Source organism: Ruditapes philippinarum, unplaced genomic scaffold (assembly GCF_026571515.1).
Source record: "Ruditapes philippinarum isolate M1 unplaced genomic scaffold, ASM2657151v2 ctg1553_1_1_1_1, whole genome shotgun sequence".
Taxonomy (NCBI): Eukaryota; Metazoa; Mollusca; class Bivalvia; order Venerida; family Veneridae; genus Ruditapes; species Ruditapes philippinarum.
In genome coordinates, this window is record NW_026855977.1 from 28,179 (window position 1) to 42,669 (window position 14,491).

General features: G+C 33.5%; 1 protein-coding gene across 1 annotated transcript in view; it reads right to left on the reverse strand.

Moving 5' to 3' along the window:
• LOC132745024 (cryptochrome-1-like) overlaps positions 1-13,965 on the reverse strand; it is a 32,347-nt gene extending 18,382 nt beyond the window's left edge. Inside the window, exon 1 of the mRNA XM_060733851.1 lies at positions 13,832-13,965. The gene's annotated coding sequence lies outside the window, so the exon portion shown is untranslated. The remainder of the gene's footprint in view (positions 1-13,831) is intronic.
• Positions 13,966-14,491: the final 526 nt, after the last annotated feature.

Below are 14,491 nucleotides of genomic sequence, written 5' to 3' on the forward strand. Positions count from 1 at the left end.
CCATGGAACTCTTTTAAATTTGAATGTTATGAAAGTAAAAAAAAAACAACTTCGACTTAAATTCGTTTGCCACAATTGACATATAGAATGGATGCTACCTTAATTACTACATGTTATTCACGGATATATTCATAGATTAATTTTAAGTAATCTATACTAGAATACCGTTGCTTTGTTGTTGTTGGTTTTTTTAATTACAAATAGCTGGCTATCTTGTAATGTAAGATCTGTTTTATACGTCGTACCAACACAGTATAAAAGTCATATGGCGACCTTTCAGCTTTACTTGCGTATGAAGACCTGGGATGTGCCCTCCGAGCATTATTTCTGGCACGAACGGGTCCATGAGTAAAAGTACCGACGTTCCGTAAGCTATAGCTGGATAGCTTCCTCAGATGAAAGCATCTATTAAAGTCTTTTGCGGGATTCGAACCCGCAGCGGTGAGGTGCAAGTGGTTTGAAGCCACTCGGCTACGGACTTGAAGAATTATAAACACACATAACTTTGCAATTTATGAATAATTTGTTCAATGAGTTTTAAATCGATAATAAGATTCATTTTCCGTTCCAACTATGCTATCACATTGAATTAGTTTCTATCTAGTTATTTTATCTTGGAAAATTGATTTTGTCTAGGACTAAAGACAGATTTTGCACAAACCTTATTAAAACCTTATTAAAACATTTTTTCCTGCAATTATTGCGTGTTCAGTGCCGGATTTCTTATAAATTAAAATTTCATAAAATCGGTCGGGGGGACCACCGCAACAAAACATTTAAAATGCGGCTACATGTATTTGTGTTATTCAAACTTGCAAGTCGTCTTGTACTATCTTCTTGTGTCTAACGACTTACGTAACAGCGTTGCCTTGGTAACATGTCTTGACACTGCTTGAGTAATACATAGACACTATCAAATGAACGCCATTCTATGTTCTAGTAGAATTTAGCTCTGCGTGATGGCTTATTCATTTTAGTAGCTAGCAACAACAACAACAACAACAACAAAAAAGACAACACTAACCCGAGTCGTGTTGTTGCCAGTGAAAAGGGGACAACAAACCAAAGTCAGTTGTTGTCGTCTTATCGCAAAGTATGTTTTCGCCAGATAAAAATAGGCAACACACTTAAATCAATAGTTTCGTTTTGTCGCGGGGCGTTTTGTCGCCAGTGAAATAACGGCAACAAACCAAATCTTGTTGCCGGGCGTTTTGTCGCTATCGTAATGACTCAACGAACCAAATTCAATTAAGTAAATGAGTTAGTCGCTAGCGAAAAAGAGACAAACAAGACAAGCACCGTGCAACAATATGTAAAGACGACGTTCAGGCGACAATTATAACAGCGCTTTTAATTAAATGACCACTAGTCGGGCGGCGCTAGCGAAAGACGAAAGGACGACAAAACGCATGCAGTGGGAATGCACTGTGTGCTTGAGAAGAATCACTTGCCCCCTCTTCCTTCTATAAAAAAATAATAGTAATAAAAATCAATTAATGAATAAATAAAACAGTACCATATTCATATTCTCGATTCTCTGAATTAAAAAAAATTAAAGATTTGGGTATGAAAATACTTGTAAGTCGAAATTCTGAATGCTTAAAAGTGGAGGTAAACGAAAAAGAATAAAATCTATTCTGTTGTTACTGTATTTTAACTGTTTTGTCACAATATGTGTACATATTAATGTTTTCTCCAATTTTAGAGAGGATGGCATTTAAAACGTTTGTAAAAAAAAAATTGAGTTACAACTTTCCGCGCTGCACATTTTTCAAATGAAGCCTTAAACTTGTAATTATTCAGATATTCATTCAACTACGGACGAAACTTCAAAGTATCTACGAACGGCAATTTCAAATACCATATAATTACAGCACAATATAGCTGCAATGGTCCTTCACAAGTCGCGCGCCCGTAATAAGCTGCACGTGGCAGATCTTTATCAAACTTTATCGAAAAACGTTAATCTTATCAAGATTGAACATTTGTTTCAAACATCGAAAAACCTCTTGTTCGACAAGTCAAGTGTTAAGATTAATTGTTCGGCGATCATTTTAGAGGTCTTCAATGATTTCCAACCTAGCTAAAAGGTTATAATTACCATTCTAGACCCGGGTGTATCACCTGACAATCGTTTATATGGTTCAGAAATAACATGTTAGAGGTCACTTTATCGCTGTATTCCCTATCCAAATTTTGGTTAATCAAAGTATAGTGGGAGATTTACGACCTGTGGTATTTTTTAAGCTTGTCTTTCAGTCACGATATAGTGTCTTTAACCAGGTGCAACTTGTTACAATGTTTAGTGTAATCTAGTTTATTGCACTAAATACCAAATAAAAAAGATTATAAAAATAGATTTTTTCTTATATTCAAATTAAAGAAATTATAAAGTATGTATTGGCTGCCATAACGGTTAGTTAAAATTATTTTCAATTTTGATATATGTATATTTATAATAGTTTTTTATATACAATTTATTCCTATACTGTAAAACCATCATTATTCGTGTAGCTTATTTAACGGATTCCTTGGAACAAAGATCTGCGGATTTAAGATCCGAACGAAATATAATTTCTAATTATAGTGAGTGCAAAATATTTACTGACTAAATATACTAAGTAAGTAGCGAACAGTGTAGGCTGATCTTGGTGTGCATTGGTCATTTGGGTAGTATCTGTTGCCCCCCCCCCCCCCAAGCAGGCTAAGGGTACGAATAACTAACTATTCAAATGTTATGGTATCACGGCTGTTATTTCAAGTATTTGTAATTGTAAATAAAGCCGTGGTGGTATCTATAAAAAATCAAAGCACAGAAGGCGCTGAATTTGTTTGGGTCTCAGAATGTAAGAAAGGTGCAGGTTGTGAGATTATATGTTTAGTGCCACCAATGCTTTCCAGCGTTTTAATTGTAGTAAATTGGCTATAAGACTAATTGCAACACTGATATTCAATCCAATGTTTATTTGACTTTAACAATTTAAAAAAATGAGTTACCTTTACTGGGATTTGAACTCCAGACCTCTCGCTTCCTAAGCGAGCCCGAAAACCCTTCAGCCACGGTTAAATTTATATGTGAACGGCCTGAAGAAAACCATATTATTCTAAATTAGGGCTTGTAACGACTTTTAACTGTTGTTTAACACAGATGTAAATAATCCTGAAGCTTACTATAAGCATGTATATTTATAAAGAATCAAAGGGCTTGAAGTTCTTTGGTATTTTCTGATCTTTGCAATCTAAATCGTACTGTATATCTGTATGCATTTTCCTGTATAAGTTTATTTTTATGTATTATAATTCATTTTGTAAGGCACATACGGAATTCTGCATAACTAGAGTTGCATCAAAAAATCATTTATGTACTTTTTTTACGACAGCCACACTTTATCCCTGTAAATCATGGCTACTTCCTTAACAAGAACAATTAAAAGAAGAATTTAACAAAAAAAATATTTGCTCGACTGGGATTCGAACTCGAGACCTCTCACTCTCTAAGCGAGCGCGTTACTACTGTACCACGGAGAAGTTATATAAGAATGTCTGAATAATATCAAGTCATTCTAAATTTAGAACTTCCATTGCATTCAGGTTTGTAATCCTTATTAATTTCGAGGTATTTTGTTCAGGGTAAACCTGTTGTTTAAAATTGAAGTAAATATTTTAGCGAAAATCCTCTCGCCCAAACAGTCCGACATGTAGAATCTATATATTCCACTACTCGGTTTGTGTAGTATTCGGTAATCTACATGGCTAAAAATAGTATTTTCATTGATAAAATCATATTCATCCGCGTAATTTGTGATTGTGCATTTATTGACAATTCTATAAGCCAACGCTATTGTTTAACTTTAAATGCGTTGTAATTTGTTGGATACTTGTAACAAAATAAAATATTTCTTTCTTTTAAATCGCTAGTTTTAAGCTGTTTTGAGAACTACTTGTTGTTAGGTTTGTCATAAACTTCTGTGTCAGAGATTGAATGTCCGCTTTGTATTTAGTTATTTTCGATCAGAAAATACCAGAAAACAATATTAGAAATCTTCGACCATTCGGGAATTACTTTGCTTGAAAATTGATGCGCCTGTCTTTGACCATCTTTACGCAGTGATCTCCCCTGAATTTTTCGGCTTTAGTGTACATACAAAAGGGAAGTAACCGCTTCAAAAAAGTGGACTACTTTCGGCATTTGCAATTAAGAACATTAGACTCTGAAATTTCGCTACCATTATTTGTTTGGTCTGACGACCCAAACAAATAAAAATTGCACTTAAAATGTTTCGAATAGAAAACCGATTTCATCTTAAATTAATTTTGTGAATTAATTTTATATATGATCGCAAAACAATAGAGAACTATCTATATCTATATAGTAAATACTGTTAAAATTGACACACTGCTTGAGTTAAGTGAAACATAGATTTTGTAATTATTTTAATTGAATCATTATCTTTTCTACGGCCAGTACCATATGAGCCGCGTCACGACAAAACCAACATAATGGGTTTGCGACCAGCATGGATCCAGACCAGCCTGCGCATCCGCGATCCATGCTGTTCGCTTACAAACCCTAAAACAAGTAGAGAAACTGATAGCGAACAGCATGAATCCTGATCAGACTGTGGGGATGCGCAGGCTGGTCTGGATCCATGCTGGTCGCAAACCCATTATGTTGGTTTGTCGTGACGCGGCTCATATTAAGTATTCAGTTGTTGACGTGCCTTTATTACCCTTGAAATGGTTATAATAGTGTCTTGTAAAACATTTAAAAAAAACTGTTTTAAAGTTAAAAATGTAGCTGCTGTGCCCCAAGAGATAAAAAAAACAACGTGGCTAATGTTGGATTCCAGGGGAAGACTCAGATAACAATAATTCATGTTTTTGTATACATTGCATTGTTACGTGAACGCTGGTTTTAGAGGCCAAATTCATGTATTTTAACTCTTAAAAGTAATGTTCGTTGAGCTGGACAATGCAATGAACTTTGATGAAAACAAAACAAACGCTGGGTCCAAATATTTAAAACTTAAAAGTAATTTCAAATGAAATTTAACTGGTAAGGAAGAGCATTAGTGTCAGGTGTATGTTTTTTATTAACTCGAAATTTCGAGTTTCTAACTCGAAATTTCGAGTTTTTCGAGTTACTATCTCGACATTTACAGTTACTGAGTCGAAATTGCGAGATAAGTAACTCGAAATTTCGAGTAAGTATGTCGAAATTTCGAGTTAGTAAGTCGAAATTTCGAGTAAGTAAGTCGAAATTTCGAGTTAATAAAAACACACACACACTTGATACAAATGCTCTTCCGTAAACTGGTCTTTCTTAAGCCATGGTTAGTATATTTTTATTACATATTGGTTTTAAGATCCGCTACAACCTGGATAACAATATCAAAGGTCAAGGTTTTATCCCATAACAGAGCAAACCTTAAAAAAAGAAATCAAAAGAGAACCTAAATACCTTTATATCTTAAGAATGTGTAACCTGCTTTGATTAAAATATCTAACACCTGTAATGTAATGAAACTGGTTGCAAATGTATCAAACATATGTCTTTACATTTTTGCATCATGTTTTACTAAAGGTCATGGCTAACGTATCTATATCTGGGACGTAAAACGTATCTACATTTGAGCCGGGTCACGACAAAACCAACATAATGCGTTTGCGACCAGCATGGATCCAGACCAGCCTGCGCATCCGCGCAGTCTGATCAGGATCCATGCTGTTCGCTTACCAACTCTTTTACAAGTAGATAAACTGATAGCGAACAGCATGGATCCTGATCAGACTGCGTGGATGCGCAGGCTGGTCTGGATCCATGCTGGTCGCAATCGCACTATGTTGGTTTTGTCGTGACGCGGCTCATATCTTTTTTTATTTTCTAATGTATGTTTAGAGGCTCATATATATTTCGGTATTCGTTGATATCCATTCAATGGCTGCATGTAATTAAACGTAATTGCAAAGGTGTCACCTTTTGTCTTCCGTAATCATTTATGTACCAAATTTGGGTATGGTCCCAACATTGAAAGATATATATACATAATACAGGATGTATTATCTATCTTTTCATTAACACATTATCTAAGCCACGTGTTTATTGTATGAATGGACATTCCAGCAGCATCGGGCAATGTCGGCAGCCGCTATTCGGGATACTTCTGATTTTTCCGCAATTTGTTATCATTTTTCAACCCATCAAACAACTTTGCTTTGAAGCGTATATCATCACAGAAGAACATCAAAGGTTTTCCATAACAAAGGGAAATTTCACATTTATTTTCGTAGCCTCTCATTAACAGCAAAAATAACCATCTTTTAGAGATTTTACGAAAAGTAATTGCTAAGACCTGCGTGTACTATTTAGGAATGCCTTTTGTTGAACTCTCGTTTGTTTCGCTTTGTTGTAGATTAAAATGTTTTGCATACAAAATTTCTTTCTAAAGTTGGCGACGGTTTGGAAATGACTTCATTGAAATATGAAAAAATAATTGTGGGCGGAAAAGGAACTTACGAACTTTGTCATTTTTAAAAACATTAACTATTCTGATATGGTAGACTAAATACTTCATATACACACGATGAAAGGGTAGCCTATCGTTAAATTCCTTTTTTAATTAGGAAAAAATACTAATTGCAATTTGTTTTACTTTAATATAAACTTTTCTACATTTGTTTAAGGATTTGTTACCTACTAATTTCTCCTTTAATTCATGCACATTATACTTTAACTTGATACTCATATATTATACATTTGTACTTTCAAGCAATTGTTCTGTACTCACTTTTCTGATATAAAATAGCAAATGTTTGCTTTACACGAGAACACACGAGAACACGTTACCTAAACAGTGCTCAAACACATTTGAGCCACCGCGCCATGACAAAACCAACATATTGGGTTTGCGACCAGCATGGATCCAAACCAGCCTGCGCATCCGCGCAGCCTGATCAGGATCCGTGTTGTTCGCTATCAGTTTCTCTACTTGTAATTAAGTTGGTAAGCGAACAACATGGATCCTGATCAGACTGCGGGGATGCTGGTCGCACACGTACTATGTTGGTTTTGTCATAGCGCGGTTCATTTTATGAACAGAATCTGGACTTCCTACAGATACCATACGGCTATTACAAGACAGAAAAAGTATCAATTATTTATTTATTTATGCTATCTATAGTCACCATGCTCAAAACAGCTTTGAGAAACTACTAAATACAACAACAAAAATCAATTTTCATCTTTTGTTTGGTGAATTTTTAAAATACATTTTTGTAGATGAATATTATATTGCATGAATATCTAGATAAAACATCTTTTAGGTCTAAACAATACGACCAGCATCTTTGGCATTTACAAAATATCACTTCAATGTAAATCCAACTACAACATGATTTGTAGTCGCGATTTTAACAGAAACAAAGACTTTAAAAAATGAATTGTATATTATACGCTTAACAACGCAACTACCCAAAGTCTGATAAACTCACTTCTCACCGCTGAAACACAAAACACATACGTTCCTCTTTCTTCCAAAACCAATTCACTTCCAGTATATATCTGGAGATAATAGGTAATCGCAATCAGTATTTTATGTATTTTTGCTTTTACAGACACCGAGGCTTCAATCAATTATTCGGCCCATTAATCCATCAAGCATAATGTTGTTAACAAGAGAGCCGAGAAGAGACACCAAAAACATGAACCCAAGAACAGAGACTTCCTTTTAACTACCGTATCATTACTAGTGTATTCATCTACAATTAAAATAACGTTTGATGTTTTTTTTTTCTTTTTTGGGGATTTTTTGTTGTTGTTTTGATTTGTGTTTTTGTTGAGGCAGATTTTTTTCAACCATTCATTTCATTGTTTACAAGAAGCAATATTGTTTGTTTGTTTTTGTTGATGATATTGTTGTTGTTGTTGTTGTTGATGGTGATGGTGATGATGATGATGACGATGACGATGATGATAATGATGATGATGATGATTTGTTAACTTGTATTAAAATTTGGACGGGACATCTTTTTTCTATTTAATGGAGATAGTGTTATATTTATAAACTTGGCTATAATAATTTAAGTTTCCTACACTTTTACATTTTAGATTGTTTATCTGAAGTATAATGTAAACCGGAACTATAGAAAAAATAAATATCCTTCTTTTGAAGCGCATAATTTACTTAATAAGTTTCTTAGAGACAATTATGCATTTCTGAGCTTTTATATTCCATAAAGAAAACCTCAGATGATAAGTGAAGGGGGCATAGAAATAAAGCAAATGTTTTGATAATCAATGTTGATTCATTTATTAAAACCATCAAACACTTTGGATAAGTCAACACAATGTTTAGAAAGAAATAAACACTCTTGAAACTGCCTCTTACCCGCCCTATTAATAAGCCACACACAGAGAGTTTGATTTGAGCCGCGTCACGACAAAACCAACATAATGGGTTTGCGACCAGCATGGCTCCAGACCAGCCTGCGCATCCGCGCAGTCTGATCAGGATCCATGCTGTTCGCTATCAGTTTCTCTACTTGTAATAGAGTTGGTAAGCGAACAGCATGGATCCTGATCAGACTGCGCGGATGCGCAGGCGGGTCTGGATCCATGCTGGTCGCAAACCCATTATGTTGGTTTTGTCGTGACGCGGCTCATTTATTTTTACTATCAATTAAACAAAGCTTGCCATACCACCATATAATCCGCCAATGATATAATACTTTTTACTATTCTTTTTTTCTCCCTGCAAACTCTCGTAAAATCTCGCCTTTATCTAGCCAGGTGTGCAATGGAATAATCTCTGGAGTGCTTTTGTTGTTCTTTAAGATTAATAGGTAATCAGTCATGAAATTATTATTGCCCTATGTATTTTTTATCCCATACAGTATCTTTTATTTTTATATAAACCTGTATATACTGAGAGATTTGTGATGATATTTACATTAACAAAATCCTTTTCAAAAACACTGACGCCAAGCAGGGTTTCAAGAACGTTGGAATTGTTAACAACATAATGCGTTCATACGCTGCTACAATCGTAACAACTCGGCAATCTCCGTCAAGTTCGCTTGAAGTCGCCCGAGGTGTTCCGATTGACGCTGCTAGTGTATTGAGTTAGTAGAGACTTCCGGCTTAGTATGCCTTTATCAGGGATGCACATATACTCACAAAACAGCATAGCATTTCTTTACTTGAGTATACATGTAGTACGAAATATATAAATATTTACTTTTTATTTCTCAGACCATATATACATGTTTCAATTTTCAATATACCAACGTATTTCAAATATTCTTAGAAAATAAGATTAGAATGGAAGACAAAATGACTTATTAAATTCTTCTAAAATGTGCGTAGTTATATATATGATAGGCGCTTAAATTATAACATATTGAATAATCTGAGAAGGATATAAAACAAATAAGAAATGAGTGAGTTTATATTTGAAAAAGAAAACACAGAATGTGTATTTAATGCTTCAAGAAACACAGTGTATACGTTCCATCTAATACATTTAGAATGAACGCATTTTTGGCTCGAATAATGGCAAGATGATTTGAGCCGTGTCATGACAAAACCAACATAGTGCGTTTGCGACCAGCATGGATCCAGACCAGCCTGCGCATCCGCGCAGTCTGATCAGGATCCATGCTGTTCGCTTACCAACTCTATGACAAGTATAGAAAGTGATAGAGAACAGCATGGATCCTGATCAGACTGCGGGGATGCGCAGGCTGGTCTGGATCCATGCTGGTCACAAAACCATTATGTTGGTTTTGTCGTGACGCGGCTCATTTCTTTTCAATTGGCATACGAGAGAAAACAGAATAATGTTTGACGGATTGTAATATTCATTATATGTATTTTAATGTAGAGCATGTAACAAGATATATTAATATAAAGATACAGAATAGAATAGGGATTTGAAAAGAACACAGAAAGATGTTAAGGTAGTAAATATGGGGGAAATATTAATAATAAGGTGTCTCAATATAATTAAGAAATATATAGAAATATAATGGATGTGTTTGAATGTTAAACGAATCTTTTTGTCTCTTGGATGTTAGTGTGTATATGTGAAAAATTATGATATTAATTTGGTCAAGTAGCTTTCGTCGAGCTGCGTCAGTGTGTAAAATAGAAGTTATTTTCTACTTCTTGGTCATAAAGACGATTCTGATATGTTTTAAAAAAAAACAAGATATGTTTTTAAAAAGAATAGTAGTTTAAAGAGCTAAACTTTGTTCGAAGTCTTTTATGAAGTCAGACTTCAAGAACTTGAACTTGGAAGGTTGCGGACATCGTGTGGAAAATTATTCCATTCCCTTATTGCAGAAACAGAGTTAAAAAATATAAGTGTTATTCTTGCATATATTTCCGGAACGTTGTCAATATTTCCTAGGTTATACCTATCATAAGTTGTTGTTGTTGTTGTTGTTGTTGTTGGAAGATTTGAGAAAAGACCAAAAGATAACGTGGATTTTGGCCGTTTTAAATTTTATAGAGTAAAATCATTCAGTCAAATATTTTACCTGCATATATTAAACATATAATGTATTTATTTGTACAATATACTTTTTTCTAAAAAGAAGCAAGGCAATGGAAGCATAATGCCGATCTTTTGCGTTATTCTACCTATAAGAAGTTAGAAATATTTTAAGCGAAGAAACAAAATACGAGTACATATGTAATTAGACAATCCTTAGAGACTAAAATGATTACATAATTTGTACAAATAGAGTAAAGAAACTGAACATGATATCTTCGAATGGAATTTAAGACTTTTGATGTCACAATACCATATATAGATGTTACCTCAATGACACACAGGATAGTCTTAGTTTCCTGAAAGCATGCTATCTGTAATTATTGATAAAATAACCCATATTTAAGTCTTCTCGTATGAGCAGATATGACCTTCACACACGTCCTCGTTAACTTAAAATGAGAATAAACACACTGTTAACATGTATTTTGGAAAGCCAGTGTAAGTCATCTAAAAAGGCTATCGCAGAAAACAAACAAACATATTTGCAAATGCGGGGCGGTCTTCTCAATCGTTTCTCTTTTTTTTCTGTCTCCGGTTTATTTTGTTTATTTTCGCTGCATGTTTGTTTCGAATTGATATTAATAAGGAGAATATTTTAATAAAAAAAACCAACATGATCAATGACATATATATCTTCGTATTTCGGTTATAACCAAAAAGTGCTTGACTACATATATCAAAACCATATATGGGCTAAAAGTATCAGTGTTGTTGTATATGCTTGGTTTTTATTTATTAGTGATTCCAGTAAATGTAGCGAGACTTGTATACGTCCAGGCGGTGCCGGGGAGGGGAGAGCAAGAGGTGTTGCACTTTTCATTATTTCTTATCTAAAGACTTAATAAATAATCGATTCTGCGATATTCAACTATTTCATGTTGTTGATGTTGCTCTCAACATACGTTCTATTTCAAGAATCTAGTAATACTACTGCTTTCACTATATATAATAGTGTAATATAAGTTATAATCACAAACACATACCCATCCTAGTTACATGCAAAGACTACAAAAATGTCTGCAAATTGATTTTTTTTCTGACACAGATCCGAGACATTATAAATAACAACAAAGTAGCACAACGACCAAAGCTGATATAAATATAGACGATGAAACTTTGAATTTTAATAGTCCTATTTTAATATCAAAAAGAATATTGTACTGAACATAATCAGATGTTGACTTACATTTCTCTGTGGAGTCAATAATTATTAGGTTTCTTTATATCATATTTTGACCTGACCTGGTTTTTGGGGTGTTTTTTTAATGCACTCCTTATATGTAAGTTTATAAAGGTTTTATTAACCACGGTCTTTTTTTTCTTCTTCTAACAAGACTTTGTTGTTAGCTTGACATACTAAGTAAACTTGTACGTGCCTGTAATCATATGGCATGACTTTTCTATCTGTAATGTAACAATGATTATAGCCATAGTTCTGTTTTTGCTTCTGCTTACACAAAACACTCCTTATGTATTTTAAGACTATATGTAGGCGCTGATGACAAAAAAACAAAAACAAAAAAACTTGTAAGTGGATTTGTCTTAGACTTCGTATTTTTAAAAAAAGGAAAATTGTATGACAATTGCCTCAACAGCTTTTGTTTGGTGTGTTATGGGTGTGTTGTAGTTTATTGTAATGCGTATCATGTTAGTAAAACATTCCGATATTTTAGGGTAATAGTACTCTTCAAACGATTAACTGGAGACAACATTGATGAAATATGAAGATAATTTGGAAATACATGCAGTAATATTTGACTAAGACCCTGCTCTGATTTGCTTTAAAGGTTTTTTATGAAAAATATTAGAGAATTTTTAACCTGACCTTATCGTTCGTGATAGATCTTGTTCGCTAGATTTTTTTATTTAATGTCGGTAATAATGATTTGATTCCTTGATATTTTTTGTCTCAAATTATACGTGTTTTTTCGCAAATAAAGACATAAAATACAACAACAACAAAAACAATAAATAAGCGATCATATCCTTTAAAGTCACATTAAGCTTCAGAAAAGAAATACATTTCTTTCTTTAGAAAGGACAAACATGTTTCTATTTTGTTCAAATATTGTATTTAGTGAATGTTTGTTGCTTATCCCTGGAAGAAAGTAGCACTGAATGTAAATAATGTGTTGAAAAGGAAGTACATGTTTACAACGTAAAAAAATGGTATTTTATCTTCCGTGCAAAACACTAAATCCGGGTAACTGTACTAAATGTCAAAGCGCAAAAGAAGCAAAGAATGGTCCAGTTTTATGTCCAATCAACTGTTACAGGACACCGAAGTTAAAAGGTTTTGAGAAATTAAGATATTTTTGGGGCTTAATGGGACTTAAATAAATTAAAAATTGCATTTAAAGTATATGCATCAGCGGTATTGTTCACTATGTATCAATACAGGAAATGTGTGAGTGAGGAAAATGTGTAAAATTAAAACGGCGATTTTCCTAAGAATATCTTAAACGATAGGTTAATGCAAAACTAGATGTAGATTGCCGTAAACATTGACAAGACTATAACAAAAGCCGCCGGAGTTCATACAAAAATAAAACACATTTCATATTACTAACCAAAAGCATAACATCTTTGATTTGAAATCAAAATATTAGTTGATATGTATTAAGTAATGTTGCTTTTAAAGATTTTCTACTTTAAGACGACTGAACACCGCTTAAGCCGGTGCTGTGGGGGTTAATAGACGTTGCACTTACAATTATCTTTGGTAAACAGACTCAATAAAACGGAGGCTGTGATTTCTAACTTTTGTCTTTTGTTTCACCAATTTCAATGTATCTACCTTTTTCAGAACTTTACGTAATTGTCATTTGTATGTATAGAGATCGTTTAAGCTTGTAATAAAAACATACTCTCCTCATAAAATGAATGTAGTTAAAGAAATCAATAAAAGAATCACTGTCATGTTTAATTCATTTAAATGCTGTCAAAGCAAATGAAACATCAGCAAGCCATAATATTAGAAATAGCCTTTATAATCTATGCAAATTTTCCTTTCTTGTGACTCGTATAAAACAATATTTTTGAAAATCATAACATGTTTGTGTTGTTTAACTATTTTGTTTCCTTTCCAGTGATTCACCTGTATATTTTCCTATAATAATTATTATAAAACAAAATAAAATCATACTTATCATCAAGTTCCCAAATTTACAACATTTAACTTTTATAGATATGCACGCCTGTGTATGTGGTTGATGCTTAATCTATCAATTCTGTGTTGATAAAAAAATATAGATATATAAAGAAAAAACTCTTACCGTATATTGCTGTATCAGAAACTCGGTTTTCTTTTGTTACTTCGCACGTTAATTGATTTTCTCTTCTGTGATATTTTCTTTTCTTGCGTTGTTATGAGTTCCCGATACAACTTGCGGAGACTGTGACAAACGGCGAACTGCTACAGAAATCACTTCTGCGCGTGCTATTTAAGCAGTTCTTACAAAGAGATATAGATTTTTTAATTAGCGAATAAAAAGACCTGCGTAAACTATGACATCTTTCACAATTCTAATTTATCTCTTGCAAAGAAAAGTCAAGTTCAGTACCTGTGTAACGGCCAACTGTGATTAAAAACAACATTTTACAAAATGCGTCAGTAAAACCATTTTTACATACATCTTATATTTATTCAATAAATATTTCATATGGATTCATTTAAAAGAAAGTCATAAACTTTTACATTGTTTGTAAGATGTACTTTAACTATTTGCACATGTTTGCTTTACAATTGGCATTCTTCTTATGTTATAATGAGAAGGTCAATGTCAATGTACCTAAATGGTATAGAAAACAACACATGGTGCAAAACATGTGTGCTACAGAGCCGGATTCTTTACTAGCGGCATACAGTTGCCTCTATTCCAAAGACATTCCTCAAAGAGTTAAAGGAACATGTAAAGGTGAATATGGTAATGATA